The sequence below is a fragment of the Protomyctophum parallelum genome (genome assembly GCF_964188405.1).
Source record: "Protomyctophum parallelum genome assembly, chromosome: 7".
In the NCBI taxonomy this organism is placed as follows: Eukaryota; Metazoa; Chordata; class Actinopteri; order Myctophiformes; family Myctophidae; genus Protomyctophum; species Protomyctophum parallelum.
The window spans coordinates 51,418,732-51,434,796 of NC_139705.1; the positions used below are offsets into that span (position 1 = coordinate 51,418,732).

Consider the following 16,065-nt stretch of genomic DNA (forward strand, 5'->3'; position numbering starts at 1 on the left):
TGACAAGTGGGCCCCCAAATAATAATGGCAAAACATTTCTATAGCTTGTAGATCTGCTATTTATGGAAAATCGTGAAAACGTGTCGCAAATCTTTGAATATATATTCTCTTTCAAAGTAGTGCTTTTTAACTTAAATCTTTAATTGCTTCTGGGGGGGGGGGGGGGGGGGGTCCCCTGGAAAAAATCATATTTTCAGATCAGCGGCTAATGGGTTACAAAACCGTGGGATAAAAGTGTGCTTCTGGAAGCTATAGATCAGCATCCAAAGTCACACACATTGGTCATGCTCACATAAGGTTTTTAGGAGAAAACAAAGAGTGAAATAACATACAGAACATGTTCAGTATAGTATATTGATATACGTGTATTTATATTCAGTATAGTATAGCAGGACTGGAATTGAGAACGATAAACAATAAGCAATGATCATGGAACCAAAACAAACCAAACCGAGAATTATTATTTATGATTGTCTGTGCTGATAAACAATATTCTGAGTGGCTTTATCGGTCCTTTACAGCATGGGTTCCCAAAGTTGGGGTCCGGGGACCCCCAGGGGTCCTTGAGAGAGTTCCAGGGGGTCCCCCAGCTAAATGATATAGTTTGGAACCAAATGGACCCTTATGGGTCTGTAACTCTGAGAGTGTACGAATGTAATGTAATTTGTACACTCTCAGTTAGTTAAATTAACATTGATTTTACAATAATAAATTGGGGGTCCCAGAGATAGAAATGCCATTTAATGGGGGTCCGTCCGTAGCCTAAAAGCATGTAAAAACTGGGGGGGGTCCTTGAAATTAAACGGGTTGAGAATCACTGCTAGAGCCGTAAATATCTTCTCTCATGGGGGGGGGGGGGGGGGGGGGGGCTTGTAGGTCTGCTATTTTTTTTAAGTCGTGAAAATGTGGCGCAAATCTTTGAATTGTATATATTCTTTCAGAGCGAACGTTTTTCACTCAAATCTTTGCTTCTGGGGTGAGGGGGGGGGGGGGTCTCTGGAACAACATTTGGGGCTCAGGGGGCCAATTACATACCATTTTTGTGGTCCTTGACATGAAATATTGAGAACCACTGATATAGAAACATACTGTAGCTATTTCAGAAAACTGTCAGGATTTAGAAGACATGTCAGGCCAAAATGCTCGGTAAGATGCTCTACCTTGCCTGGTTTCATTATCGTGTCCCAGCGATCTAATCACCTGGCCACTGCCAGACGAAAGCGACGGAGATGAGCCGTCTTTCTCTGCGGCAGTCATACATTTTTAATGCATAAAAGATGGAAGTGGAAATACTGGGCCGATCTTCGTGACAGTTATGTTGTTATATTGCCACGTACAGTAATACACACGTTCCCTGTTTAATCTCTACAGAGCAATAAGGGACAGACAGTATGTGGGTGTCCTTGTTTTCTCAACCATACTGTATATTTCATTCTTATTAATAATACATTGTACATTCATATTTATTTACAACTGAAGAACTCCAACTGGCTACAGTGCTGTTTATCGGCCTCCGTGTCAACAGAGGCTGTTTATATGAAGCATCTTGTGAAGTCTGCAGGAGGCATATGGCCCAGACATGATAGCTTGCTGTAGAGCCAGTTGCGTACTGTACTGTACTGTACTGTACTGTACTGTACTGTACTGTACTGTACTGTACTGTACTGTACTGTACTGTACTGTACCAGTGTTGTTTTTGGCAGCAAATTTCTATTTTTGTTTTAGTCATAGTCTCTTGAATAGTTTTCACTTAGTTTTAGTCACATTTTAGTCACCTGGAATGTTCTAGTGTTTAGTCTAGTTTTAGTCGACTAAATGTCATACGATTTAGTCGACTAAAATGTGTTTTGACAGGCCTTGATGTCGTTGTAACGACATATTTTACACTTTGGTTGCATGCTGAAAATAGCAGATATACAATCTCACAACGCGTCGCAGCGCGACGCCTTGTGAGATTGTATATCTGCTGTTTTATTTCTGCTATTTTCAGCATGCAACCCAGCATAAAACTACTGTACTGTACTGTACTGTACTGTACTGTACTGTACTGTACTGTACTGTACTGTACTGTACTGTACTGTACATCCATTTGTCCTCATGTCTGCTGGCTCCAGTCTGCATATCATATGGACGCTGTTTTGTCAACATGTGTCCCTCTGTGTGATTGGCTGCCTGGTTTTGGCAGTGAGCTGGATTCATGTGCATGTCGCCGCCAGCAGACAGCAGTCTCTTATCACAGAGTATATTTATTATGCATCCTAATGTAAATGCAGTGGCGGGTGACCAAATTTGACTGAGAGACTGCCTTTTTTCTTTTTTTTTTTTTTTCATTTCATGTGAAAGCAGGGAATCATAGCTTCAAATTGACATTGGTTGTTCAGTTTGACCCACCAATTTTGGAGATATGGCTTATAGAGTAATGCCTTGCAGAGAAACAGCGAGTTGAGAAAACAGGCTTGAAAAGGTTCACTTCTGTGGCCTCTAACATTACACCTAGCTACATGTTTAAGCATTTATTTCATATTTACATGTCTTCTGTGGTCTCTAACATTACACCTACACTGTAAGAGATTTCACTGTATTATTACAGTAAATTACTGGCAGCACTGACGCCCGCAATTTACTGTTATTTTACAGTACATCTACTGTAATTCATTTTACAGTAGATATACAGTTTTTTCATTTACAGTATATAACTGTAAATTAAATGTAGGCCTATGGTAATTTAACAGCATACCGTTTTTCAATTACAGTACATAACTGTAAATTAAATGTAGGCCTATGGTAATTTAACAGCATACCGTTTTTCAATTACAGTACATAACTGTAAATTAAATGTGGGTTCATGGTAATTAAACAGCATACTTTTTTTTCAATTACAGTATATAGCTGTAAATTAAATGTCTGTTCATGGTAATTTAACAGCATACCATTTTTTCAATTACAGTATATAACTTTAAATTAACACAAAAAATGCTGGAAACGTATCCATACGCTTTATTAATATCGAACGCCGTACGCGCGAAGCGTATGTATACGTTTTATACGTTTTTTTATTGCTTACTGTACATCAACGTCCTATGCTCCAGGACACCGAGGAAAATAACAGCGATCGTCTCCAGGAAGCTCCAATATGTGATCCGGGAGTAAAAAGCCCCTCCCTCCTGAAAAGAGGTCTGTCTGTGGCGAAGACGCTCCCTCCTCCAATGCCTCCATTACACGTATGGGTCTGCACGGCAACGGCATAGACCAACGCAGATGTCAGGGCATCTAAAATGGAGTTACCCATACTCTAGTAGTAGTCTAGTGTCTGTGAATACACTCGATTCCCCCTCCCCTCCTGTTTCTACATGGTTTCTCCCGAGGAATCTTTGTGGGGGGAGTCTGAGTCTCTTCTGCCCGGATCGCATTGCAGTTTGAGTTCCCTGGCCCCAGGCCACACTGCGCCTTGTAATCGCCTTGCACCGCTCTCTCATTCTCGGAAAAAGATATAACGCAGTCGTGTCGATTTGCCCTCTGCCAGTATATAAACCAAGAATAATCTTCAACGATCGCCATTTCATAACGTTTTCAACACGCACACGGCACACGCCATGATCAACTAACTGCCTGGCTACGTCTTCAGTCTTCACCAGCCATCGCTATCCGTTGTGTGGATCGCCATCGCGTCTTCACTTTGTTTGTTTGGGCAAGAAGCACGATCAGCGATGGAAAAGAGCTTTATATCCACGGCAGATAAGTAATGACGTATTATCGAAGGACCGCCATGATCAACTTACTGCCTACGTCTTCGTCAGCCAATGCAGCCATCATCGCTATCCGTTGTGTGATTGTGGATGTAGGCTATATCCACGGTATCGAGAGAGACGCCCGGCTGTGATATAGGTCTTATCACTGCAATTATAATGAATAAAAAGGCTACAATCACACAACGGATAGCGATGGCTGCATTGGCTGGTGACAACGTAGCCTCGGTCCCAGGCAGTTAGTTGATCATGGCGGTCCCTCGATAATACGTCATTACTTATCTGCCGTGGATAAAACTCTTTTCCATCGCTGATCTCTGCTTCTTTGCCCAAACAAAGTGAAGATAGCGTTGTCCAACAAAGCAGCCAGTTATTTGATCATCTCTCTCTCCTGTGCTTCTTTCCTCAAACATGTCCAGACATGTCAACCTCAACCACTAAACTCACCGATCCAGTAACGCATCTCACCGTTATACTATCGTTCTGAAGGCAGATATAAAAATAAACATAAATAAATTATTGTCATATACATACTACACACTGAATGAAAGCCCTAATTGTCTACTTTTAGGAGGAAAACAAATACATAATATTGATCCCATGTACAGTTTGTCAGTAGGATATTGAATGCAGTTGTTCAGGTCCAACTATTATTCACAAAATAAGGCCTATAGCGACATGTACATATTATATACCGTATGAAACAGAAGACCCTCTGCTTTCATAAGAAAAAAACTAATACTGTAATAATAATAAAAATCACACCCCTGTGAAGTGAGCATTTCCTCATGAAGTTATCATAGCGAGTTATAAAGGTTTAAAGTCACAGAGATTGACAGGCAGATATAAACATAAATAAATTATTATCATATACATACTACACACTGAATGAAAGCCCTGAATGTCTACTTTTAGGAGGAAAACAAATATACAAATATATACAAATATAGTTTGTCAGTAATTGGCTATTGAATGCAGCTTGCGCCCACCAGAGAGGATTTCAGAAAATGCATGGACCAGAAGAACTATTATTCACAAAATAAGGCCTATAGCGAAATGTACATACTATATACCGTATGAAACAGAAGACTCTCTGCTTTCATAAGAAAAATACTTCTACTGTAATAATAATGAAAATCACACCCCTGTGAAGTGAGCAGTGCAATCATTGCACTGCTCAGGCCTTATTTTGTGAATAATAGTTCTTCTGGTCCATGCATTTTCTGAAATCCTCTCTGGTGGGCGCAAGCTGCATTCAATAGCCAATTACTGACAAACTATACATGGGACCATGTGTATTTGTTTTCCTCCTAAAAGTAGACATTCAGGGCTTTCATTCAGTGTGTAGTATGTATATGATATTATTTGTGTTCATTTTTATATCTGTCTGTCAATGTCTGTCAACTTCAACCTTCCATATCTCTGCTGTTTTTTCAAAAGAGCAGCGTGCTGCGAAAAGCAGGTGTTAGAAAAAGGTCAATATCTCCAGAATGGAAGATGGTAGAATCATAATTTTTTTTTTAAATTGAAGTGGACTAGTTTGGCTTCCTTTTGATTTATGCGGTGTGATTCTCGCTATAAGAGGCCCCTCGCTGTGGGCCCCGAAAAAGTTCAGAAGTCCCAATGTTAATCGCTCAGCACCACCAAGCCTGAGCAAATAGAAAACTCTAGCAATCAATGTGTTAAATGTGGGTTCATGGTAATTTAACAGCATACAGTATTTTCAAATGCAGTAAAAATACAGTATAACTATGGGTTTTACTGTCATTTTACAGTATGTTCCAGTATGCATGTTTTCAATAAAATGTAATAAAATTTCAATTCTTGATATACAACTAATACAAAACACACAGGTATAGATATTCAACACAGTTGGTTTATTATTAAAGCTGCTATTCAACAATAGTCTCCATTAAAACTTTTTTGGCTTTTTCTATTATTTTAAATGCAATCAATAATAAATGACAGACTCATGTATGGGTAGACAATGAGCAAAAAGTCTCAATTAATATCCCCCCACCCCCCCAAAAAACAAAATAAATAAAAGATAAACTGTTAAAACAAAATAAATAAAAGATAAACTGTTTCAATTAACAAACTGTCATTTAAAATCCTGAATGACAGGACATGGCAAAAACGGCATCTGCATTATAATGCAATATTATAACAGCAGCATCAAGAACAAGCATTGTATCAGTCACAGCATCATCTGCGTCATACGCAATATTAATATGCAGCATCAATAAAATCATTTTAACAGCAGTGCATCACAGTTGAAGTGCAAATACTTAACATGAAAGGGAGAAATTGGGAAGCGATGGAGAAAGGAAGAGGCCTTGGCTTGGTTTGCATCGCGTGGCTCCTCAATCAGGAGTTCCTGTAAAACAAACAACAAAAATATTAAGCAAAACAATGTAGCTGCTAATTACATTTAAAAAGGTTCAAAATGAAAAACTTTGAAAGGAGGTATATAATAGAGGTTGCACACCAGTAGTGTAGAGTTACAGACAATGTTGCAGTCAGGTAACAAGTGCCAACCTATAGATCTAAATGGGCCATTCATCTGGTTTTAAAAAGGCTTTTGTGTATTCTGGTATACTTGTATATTCTAGAATGTCAAATTCCCAGCTCCTCAAGAGTGATGAGACTCACCTGCTGTTTGTGTGGGTGGTACACAGTAGGGGAGGTACACAATTTGGGTGTATATTGATAAATAATATTTTAAATATTTATAAAATGGATATTTTTCATTTTGGAGTTATGAGGTTTCCTCCCGGCAGCAGAGATATACAATATATCTGAGCTGGGATTACCTATGATGTTTACACCAGCAATAGATACCTTTGAATGAATTCCAGGGTTCTGAAGGCCTCATCTTGGTACTTGAAGTTGAAAACACCGAAAACAGCAACTCCTGACCCGAATGCCCTCATAGATCACGTGCCCCTCAACACTGATCATCCACTGGCTGTTTGTCATGGACTCATTCCCTGTTAAATAGTAAATACAAAGTTTGAAATTAGATTGAGACTACAGAAGTATTTACTATCATGCACATTCATTTGTCTCCATTTTAATAGATGAACAAAATATTTCTCAAAAACATAAAACATTTGGGGGACTAGGGTTAAAAATGTTGATCGAAATGTTGTTGCAATAATAAGGTAAATCCTTTGCCTGAAACCTGTGTGAAAGCTCTAGTAGACTAGACTATTGGCCCAGCACCCACCCTCAATGTGCATGTAAATAAGTATGCTTTGAAAATGGTACATTTACATTAACATTAACATACATCAGTAGACTGGTAATGTGCTACAGTGCTGCTACAGTATATCTGTGACCTACCAATGAATTCCCACTCAAAATCAACCAGTTTTTTCAGCAGTGTGGCTACTTGTGGGTTGACGCTCACTGGCTTCTTCTGCAACAGTTTCCCCGTCTTCTTGGAGACAACCGTTCCAGTGGTGGCCTTGGTACCTCTTTCAGGGTGAATACGGATGAACCATCTATGGGAAAGGAATAAGGAAAATAATTTGTCCAAAATACTATAGGTGGGAGCATTCACAGAAAATAGCAGATCTACAAGCTTACAATGCATCACACTGTGGCATTTTGTACTGTCAGTGTGTAGATTGGATATATGCATTAGAGGTTTGGTATAAAAAAAGGCAAACAAACAACATTTTACACAACACTGATGATAGTGCTGTGAAACCAGTCTATGAATCTACCTATAAAAGTTTAATCTGAAACACAATATTATTCAATGAAGTTTTTGTAGTGTGCGTGGGTACCTGCATCTCTCTCAGCTACGGGGCCTTTGTTAGCCTGAAATTCATTGAAGAGGCCTTATCTTTACCATTACCACTGCTGTTGGGAGGAAACCTCAAAACTCCATTTTTTATGTTTAAAAAAAACGTCTGTGTGTTGTTTCGAAAACATTGAACCAATGTAAAGTAGTAAAAAGTGCTTTGGACAAAACCTCTTAACTTCATTGGACCCTCAAAATGTCTGCTAAAGCAGCCAACTCCACCACCTCTCCCCCTCTCATGGAAGTAATTGACAATATATAAAGTTACAACACCAACTTTGATGAGGGTGTATTGCTTTGTTTTAAAAATATAAGGTTTTCTTAATTTCCATTTCCTGAAAAATTAATATTTTGGAGTTATGAGGTTTACTCCCGGCAGCAGAGATATACAATATATCTGAGCTTGGATTACCTATGATGTTTACACCAGCAATAGATACCTTTGAATGAATTCCAGGGTTCTGAAGGCCTCGTCTTGGTACTTGAAGTTGAAAATGTAGAACACCGCAAACAGTGCAGCAACTCCTGACCCGAATGCCCTCACAGATCACGTGCCCCTCAACCCTGATAATCCACTGGCTTGTCATGGACTCATTCCCTGTAAATAGTAAATACAGAGTTTGAAATTAGATTGAGACTACAGAAGTATTTACTATCATGCACATTCATTTGATTCCATTTTAATATTTCTCAAAAACATGAAAAATGGCAGTTGCTTGGATTGCAATAAGGGCAGGAAATACTTATGGAACAGAAGACTCTCTCTACTTTTCATTTCAGTTTCAGTTGAGCAAGATGTATCTTCACTTAAAATACAATTAAGGCATGGCATCTTCACATGAAGGTTCTATGATTGCCTCATTTTACACAAAGGGCATTTTTTACACAAAAATACATACCAAGCAGAGTCGAGGACTGGCTGGTAGGATGAAATTTCTCTCGACGTCATCACTTTTGTTAGACCACTGAAAAGTTAAAATAAATTAGAACAAAAATAATAATGTTGTAGCATGTGTACAATCACAATATTGAACAATAATTGATCAATACTCACATTAGCCAAAATCAGCAGTCCATCTTGGCTTTCTCCTAAATGGGTTGCAAGAAGCTGAATTACATGAAGAGTCAAATCCCCATCCAAGCCCTGGGAAACATTATACACTTTAAATGTTCTGTATGTTTGGAAATGTCTTTGACATCTGCAGGATGAACACACTTAAAAGAAGCATTGGGTGTGCAAATGTGGGTCCTCCTGTGCCTCACTCACATATATGTTAACATATCAGAGCAGATTATGTAAACATATGACATGATATCATCTTGCTCACCTATTGATGTTTAAAAGGTTGGTGTGATTATAGATCTGATTGCCAACGTTGGCAAAGTAAGTTGTGTAGCTTGAGCAATGTTGCTAGCAGCTAGCAGATGTTTAAAACATACAAATATAGACTGTAGGCAACTTGCTTACCTTAATATCAGTCTGATTTTCTTCTTCGATTATCAGTCTTCTTTCTGCTTCTTCTTTTGTTCTTTTGTGTTGTTTTGTTAGTTTGCTTGGCAAAAAACTGTTGGCTAAAAGATTACAGAAGGCTTCTTCACTGCATGGCCAACAACAATCAACTGACGAACTTTGAAGGGAAAACCTGGGTGTGGCCTATTTCCATGTGGCTTTGCATAAAATACTGCATTCTACTGTTAAATTACAGTCTCTAGTAAAATAACGGCATAAGCTGTGAACTGAATGGTCCCTCGGCTATAGACCTTGTACTGGAGAAGTATATAGTACTCTGACACGCAACAGCAGAGAGAGGGGGGGGACATGCCTCGCCATTCAATCCATTGAATTGAGCACAGCTGACAGCAATCAGACTAGCACAAAACTGGGAATGAGTATTTTGGTTTATATTTCTTTAAAAAATCATAACTTTTGACAGGAATGTGCTAGAGACTTACTTTCTTTTTTGACAGACTCATAAATTAATGCTCTACAGGTGGGGGGCCAGATTAAATCATCTTGCGGGCCGGTTCATTAAACACGCCCCTAATTAGCTTTAGACACACTCCTAATAAGTATCAGAACCCCCCCATTAGACACGCCCCTAATTTACATAAACCACTCCCACAAAAAAGGAGGTGGGGCTTAAGTTAGCAAGAGGAGGCGGGGCTTAAGTTAGCAAGAGGCCTAAATTAGTGAGAAAAGTTGTGAAAGTCGCACAAATAATCCGAGACCATCACTGCGACCGGGTCGCGGCCCTGATCACAGCCATATAGGTTTTGGGCCAAACGGATATACGGTCGCGTTGGTAGCCCTGCACGAATGCCTCGAAATGTGCGACTTTGACGCGAAAGTCGCAGAACAATTCCGAGACCATCACCGCGACCGGGTCGCGGCCCCGATCCCAGCCGTATAAGTTTCGGACCAAACAGACATACAGTCGTGGCGGTAGCCCTGAACGAAGGCCTACAATTTGCCGACTTTGACGCGCGACAACGCGCTAACGATATAACATTACGGTCCGACGTTCGAATATGTCGGAGAGCTAGCCGAGACGAACGGTTTGGTGTCTTCGATGTACGCCTCCGACAGTCTTACAAAACGTCCTTCACTTTAGCTGTGTGCATCAGACAGCTCATAGACCCATAGACTTTAACAGCATTCTGACTGAAAAAGTGAAACAAGACCCCGCCTCCTAGAAAGGTCGCCCGAGGACGTTCTATAGATCCACGCGTGCGTCTCTGCAAGCTCTATAACATATCCGAAAATCAGACCGGAAGGCCTTACCGTTGTGGCGTTCTAGAGAAGCAAAGGTCTGACGTTCAGCGTGCCTACGTCGATGATCGTAAGTCTGTTCGGGATGAGACTTATACCTCTGCGATCACAGCGACGAGCCGATCGTCGTGATAGTCTCGGTTTTGTTCTGCGACCTTGGGAACCTCAAATCTAACCCTAGGCTTAAATGGCGAGTCTTTTTGCCGTTATTGGGCACTATTAAGAGTCCCAAAAAATCTAGACCAATGCCATTTTATTCGTCATGGTCTGAATATGGATATTGGGGGGTGTTACATATTTTAAGAAATATTTCTCACCCCATTTTTAAGGCATTTGGCCCAAAGGTCACCGTGGCAGTCTTTTGGCTGACCTTTGACCTTTGCAAACGTCGTGGAAATTCGAGACCGCCGCCATTGAATTCGGCATGCTCCAAATATGAAGAATACGTCTAGTGTATGTAGAAAAACATAAAAAAACATGTTTTAAAGTCTGTTTGTGGAGAGGAGAGGAGAGGAGAGGAGAGGAGAGGAGCTCACAGTGACACCTTGCAACAGGTGTGTGTAGTTGCTAATCAAATGTCTTGACACACACACACACACACACAGGTGGACCCTGTTGTAAACAAGTGTAATGCTTAATTGGGTCGTCCACTCACAGTTAACAGTCTTTGTATTTTTTGTTTGAAATGTACTGTAATTTTGCAAACTATTAATACATATTTCAATCAATCAATCAATCAAGGCTTTGATGTTCTATGACAAAGTTTAAAATCCATCTCCTTCCAACCTATATGAGTCTAACAGTCTGGCTGCCAGTCAGCCAGTCTCATCTTCTCTCACACCAACACCAACTGCATGTGCTCTGTCTCTCTCCTCTTCTGTCTTCTAAGGTAAACATGAATAATGTAAATAACAATTTATTCTATCATTTACAGTTACATGTATTTAAATACATGCATTCAGACCGCTGGGAATATAATTATTTTTATTTTTATTATTATAGTATTCAAGATCATATATATATGGTCGAGATCCTGTTAGACAGGATACGGAAACAGTCCAAGGGTGCCCATGTATGTAGATGTGTGGTGACAAACCGGATGCAGCTTGCCGCGGACTCGGCCGGGAGCAAACATATTTTATAATAATGATTGATACATTAAGTATCAATCATTAACAGTGCCAGAGTGCCAGAACAAAATGCCAGAAAAAAAGAAATTGATGTACAAACACACTGAGATTGATAGATCCATCGATATATAGATGTAGAGATATGAAATACAACTTGTTTTGTCAGAATATTTACAGCGGTTTGTGAAAAATAGTGTATCGTTTTTTACAAATATTTTTAGCGCACGCTGGTGTGGCATGCATGGTCTAAGGGTCCGACGCATTATGTCGGCTGAGGAATTGTATTCATGGCTGTGAGTGACCAGGGACGACGCACCATGTCGTCGAGGCTGACCCAGGACGACACCCATTATCGGGTTGTGACATGCATCTCTTGTCGGCCCGGGGAATGAGAGGCTGTTGATTTAACAGTATTGTACTGCTACATAACAGTTTCTACTCATATTATTTAAATAACAGCATACAATGCTAATTTACAGGAAAGGGATGACTATTTAACGGTATTGTACTGCTACATAACAGGTTCTACTCATATTAGTTAAATAACAGCATACAATGCTAATTTACAGGAAAGGGATGACTGTTTAACAGTATTGTACTGCTAAATAACAGTTTCTACTGATATTAGTTCAATTACAGCATATAATGTTAATTTACAGAATAGAATGTTAATTTACAGGAAAGAGATGACAATTTAACAGTATTTTACAATTTGGTGAAAAACAGTAAGATACTGTTGCAAATCCACCCTAATTTTACAGTTATAGGTTACAGTGTAGCTACATGTTTAAGCATTTATTTCATATTTACATGTCTTCTCTGGTCTCTAACATTACACCATAGCTACATGTTTAAGCATTTATTTCATATTTACATGTCTTCTCTGGTCTCTAACATTACACCATAGCTACATGTTTAAGCATTTATTTCATATTTACATGTCTTCTGTGGTCTCTAACATTACACCTAGCTACATGTTTAAGCATTTATAACATGTCTTCTGTGGACTCTAACATTACACCTATAGCTACATGTTTAAGCATTTATTTCATATTTACATGTCTTATGTGGTCTCTAACATTACACCTAGCTACATGTTTAAGCATTTATAACATGTCTTCTGTGGTCTCTAACATTACACCTATAGCTACATGTTTAAGCATTTATTTCATATTTACATGTCTTCTCTGGTCTCTAACATTACACCATAGCTACATGTTTAAGCATTTATTTCATATTTACATGTCTTCTGTGGTCTCTAACATTACACCTAGCTACATGTTTAAGTATTTATTTCATATTTACATGTCTTCTGTGGTCTCTAACATTACACCTAGCTACATGTTTAAGCATTTATTTCATATTTACAGTACATGTCAAATTCAGCTCTGAAACTTTTTTCAGACATGTTCTAGTATGTGAAGAGTCTGCCTGTGCTATTAACTCTTTTTTTTTTTTTTTTTTTTTTTAATGAAAAAAAAAGTTTTTCTCCTGAAAAGCTGGAATGTGCGCGATGGCAGTCTCTCAGTCAAATCTGGTCACATATATATATAATTTATATATTGGTATTAGTAGCTGTAGTAGTAATATTGCATTGCATTGCAGCCTTCCAATCAGCCTTGTCAATTATTCGACCTCCTCCTGTACGTCCACTTATATACCACTAGTGGGCAGCAGATAGTAATCACTGTCATGTCACCTTGAGCTGTGTTGTTTGGTTATATTTTGGAGATCAGATTGTAAAAACGTCTTCTACATCCTGACAGTTTTCTGAAAAAGCTATGTTTCTATGTCAGTCGTTCTTCGATTTTTCAAAAATAGCAGATCTACAATTTTCAATAGCTAAAGCATAACATAATGCTAACACCAAAAGGGGTTCCCGCCCAATTTGTATTAACCCATGGGTTGATACAGTATAGAGCTGGCCTGTCCTGCGTGACATCGGCATGCTCCATATTTGGGCATGGCTGACAAATAACTCCATATATGGGCATAAAAGGGACACCGACATAACTAGAAGAAGTGCCCCCCTCTGGGCACAGCTGTGTCCACCAGGATGATAATAACTAGACAAAGTTTACCCCTCTGGGCACAGCTGTGTCCACCAGGATAATAATAACTAGACAAAGTGCCCCCCTCTGGGCACAGCTGTGTCCACCAGGATAATAATAACTAGACAAAGTTTACCCCTCTGGGCACAGCTGTGTCCACCAGGATAATAATAACTAGACAAAGTGCCCCCCTCTGGGCACAGCTGTGTCCACCAGGATAATAATAACTAGACAAAGTGCACCCCTCTGGGCACAGCTGTGTCCACCAGGATAATAATAACTAGACAAAGTTTACCCCTCTGGGCACAGCTGTGTCCACCAGGATAATAATAACTAGACAAAGTTTACCCCTCTGGGCACAGCTGTGTCCACCAGGATAATAATAATAGCCTTTGTGATGTTTGGACAAAAATGTGTAGGAGTAATAATTATGAAGGTGTTTTTGGTGGTTTCATACCGGGCCATACGAATAAATTAATTGGGCGACTGTGGCTCAGGAGGTAGAGCGGGTCGTCCAATGATCCGTGGGTCGGCGGTTCGAATCCCGGCTCCTCCTCCTCCATGTCTACATGTGGAAGTGTCCTTTGGCAAGACACCGAACCCCAAATTGCTCCCGATGTGCTGGTTGGTGCCTTGCATGGCTTCTGCCGCAATCGGTGTATGAATTATGAATGGGTGAATGTATAATGCACAATCTATGCAAAGCGCCTTGGATAAAGGCGCTATATATAAATGCACCATTTAAATATATAAGGCGTAACAATGTATTCATAATGTGTAGTAAGTAGTGCACATACTAAGTTACTTACCCTAACCCCTTAGATAGCATTTCTGTTGGCTTAGATAGCATTTGACACAGACTTATAGCATGTTATGTAGACAGCACTATAATTGTATTGTATATAGTCATAGCACGCCATAGTACATATGTATAGCATAGTAGTAAATATGTATAGTTTATTATGTATAGTGTATGTATAGTTTCATCATATAGATATTCCACTGTTACCTTCTTAGCTTACGCATGTTTCATGATAAATGCTTTTATGTGATGTATTCCTATGCTTTTGTTCTTGCTTAAATGTAAGTCGCTCTGGATTAAGAGCGTCTGCTAAATGCCTAAATTGTAAATTGTAAGTTGTACGCGTCTGTGGCTCAGGAGGTAGAGCAGGTCGTCCAATGATCCCTGGGTCGGCGGTTCGAATCCCGGCTCCTCACATGTGGAAGTGTCCTTGGGCAAAAAGACAATGAACCCCACGTTGCCTCCAGTGAGTTGGTCGGTGTGAGCTCGCCACCGTCGGTGTGTGAATGTGGGGAAGTGAGGACGCTGGCGTTGACTGTTCGCCGCTTCACCTCCCGATGAATGGACCGTTGTAAAGCGCTTTGAGGAGGCACTTAGTAGATAGATAGATACTTTATTTGTCCTTTCGGAAATGTGTTTTGTGCACAGCAGTCATCAGGATATACATAAAACATATGCAGACAAACAGATCACACAGTACATTGACAATAAAGAAACAGTGCCAACAGAAGGCCACCAGGCATAGTTCCAAGAGGCATCACATCACACTTTATGCACAGAACTGAGACGGGCCTGTTTGTTCATAAGTCCTATACTTATATAACTGAGACGGGCCTGTTTGTTCATAAGTCCTATACTTATATAACTGAGACGGGCCTGCTTGTTCATAAGTCCTATACTTATATAACTGAGACGGGCCTGCTTGTTCATAAGTCCTATACAGGTACTTATGGGAACAAACCATCCCTCCATAGTTCATAGAAAAGCACCATAACAATGCAATTCATTACACAGATCGGTGCAGTTATTGGCGTAAACATTTAAGTTGCATTTCTGTCCTCTGCCTGGTGGAAATGTGTGCGCATAATTGCACGGAAATCACACGCTGTGTTAATGATTTGAGGGAAATCACACGCTGTGTTAATGATTTGAGGGAAATCACACGCTGTGTTAATGATTTGAGGGAAATCACACGCTGTGTTAATGATTTGAGGCATTTTGTTCAAAATGGACCTCAAATCCTATACAACGTTTGGAAGGCAATCTTATAGCGATCGGGGGTGATATTCTGGGGAAGCGGTCCGTGTTGTTGATCACATGACTGGAGAGATATACGCACGCACGCACGCACGCACGCACGCACACGCATACGCACACACGTGTGGACGGACAGACGGAGTGCAAAACATACTCTCTCCCCATGCCTAATGAATGACAGAAAAGGCATTTTTCCTTCATTGAGGCATGCCTGTATGTGCATATTTTTAAGTGGTGCATATTGTTTGGAACAAGGTGTGCAGCGTGACATTGTCGGCGCCATTACGTTTAATGTCATGCAAGAGGAAGAGGGGATGAAGACGATGACGACAAACTATTTGAATTGAACCGACGAAGAGACGACGACGACGCGGCACAGATAATATTACTAGTATTTCTGTGTCACGTAAACATGTCTCACATGTAAACATGTGTTTACATGTTGAGACGATCAGACCAGACGTGTGGTTTACATGTTGAGATCATCAGACCAGACGT

The 16,065-nt window shown here is 39.9% G+C and overlaps 1 long non-coding RNA gene across 1 annotated transcript; it reads right to left on the minus strand.

The window, feature by feature from the left end:
* Positions 1–6,651: 6,651 nt before the first annotated feature.
* LOC310861068 lies at positions 6,652–8,113 on the minus strand. The gene is made up of 3 exons (XR_014569456.1): positions 7,998–8,113; positions 7,092–7,252; positions 6,652–6,736 (listed from the first exon to the last, which is right to left on the minus strand). It is a non-coding gene; the product is annotated as an uncharacterized lncRNA (long non-coding RNA).
* Positions 8,114–16,065: the final 7,952 nt, after the last annotated feature.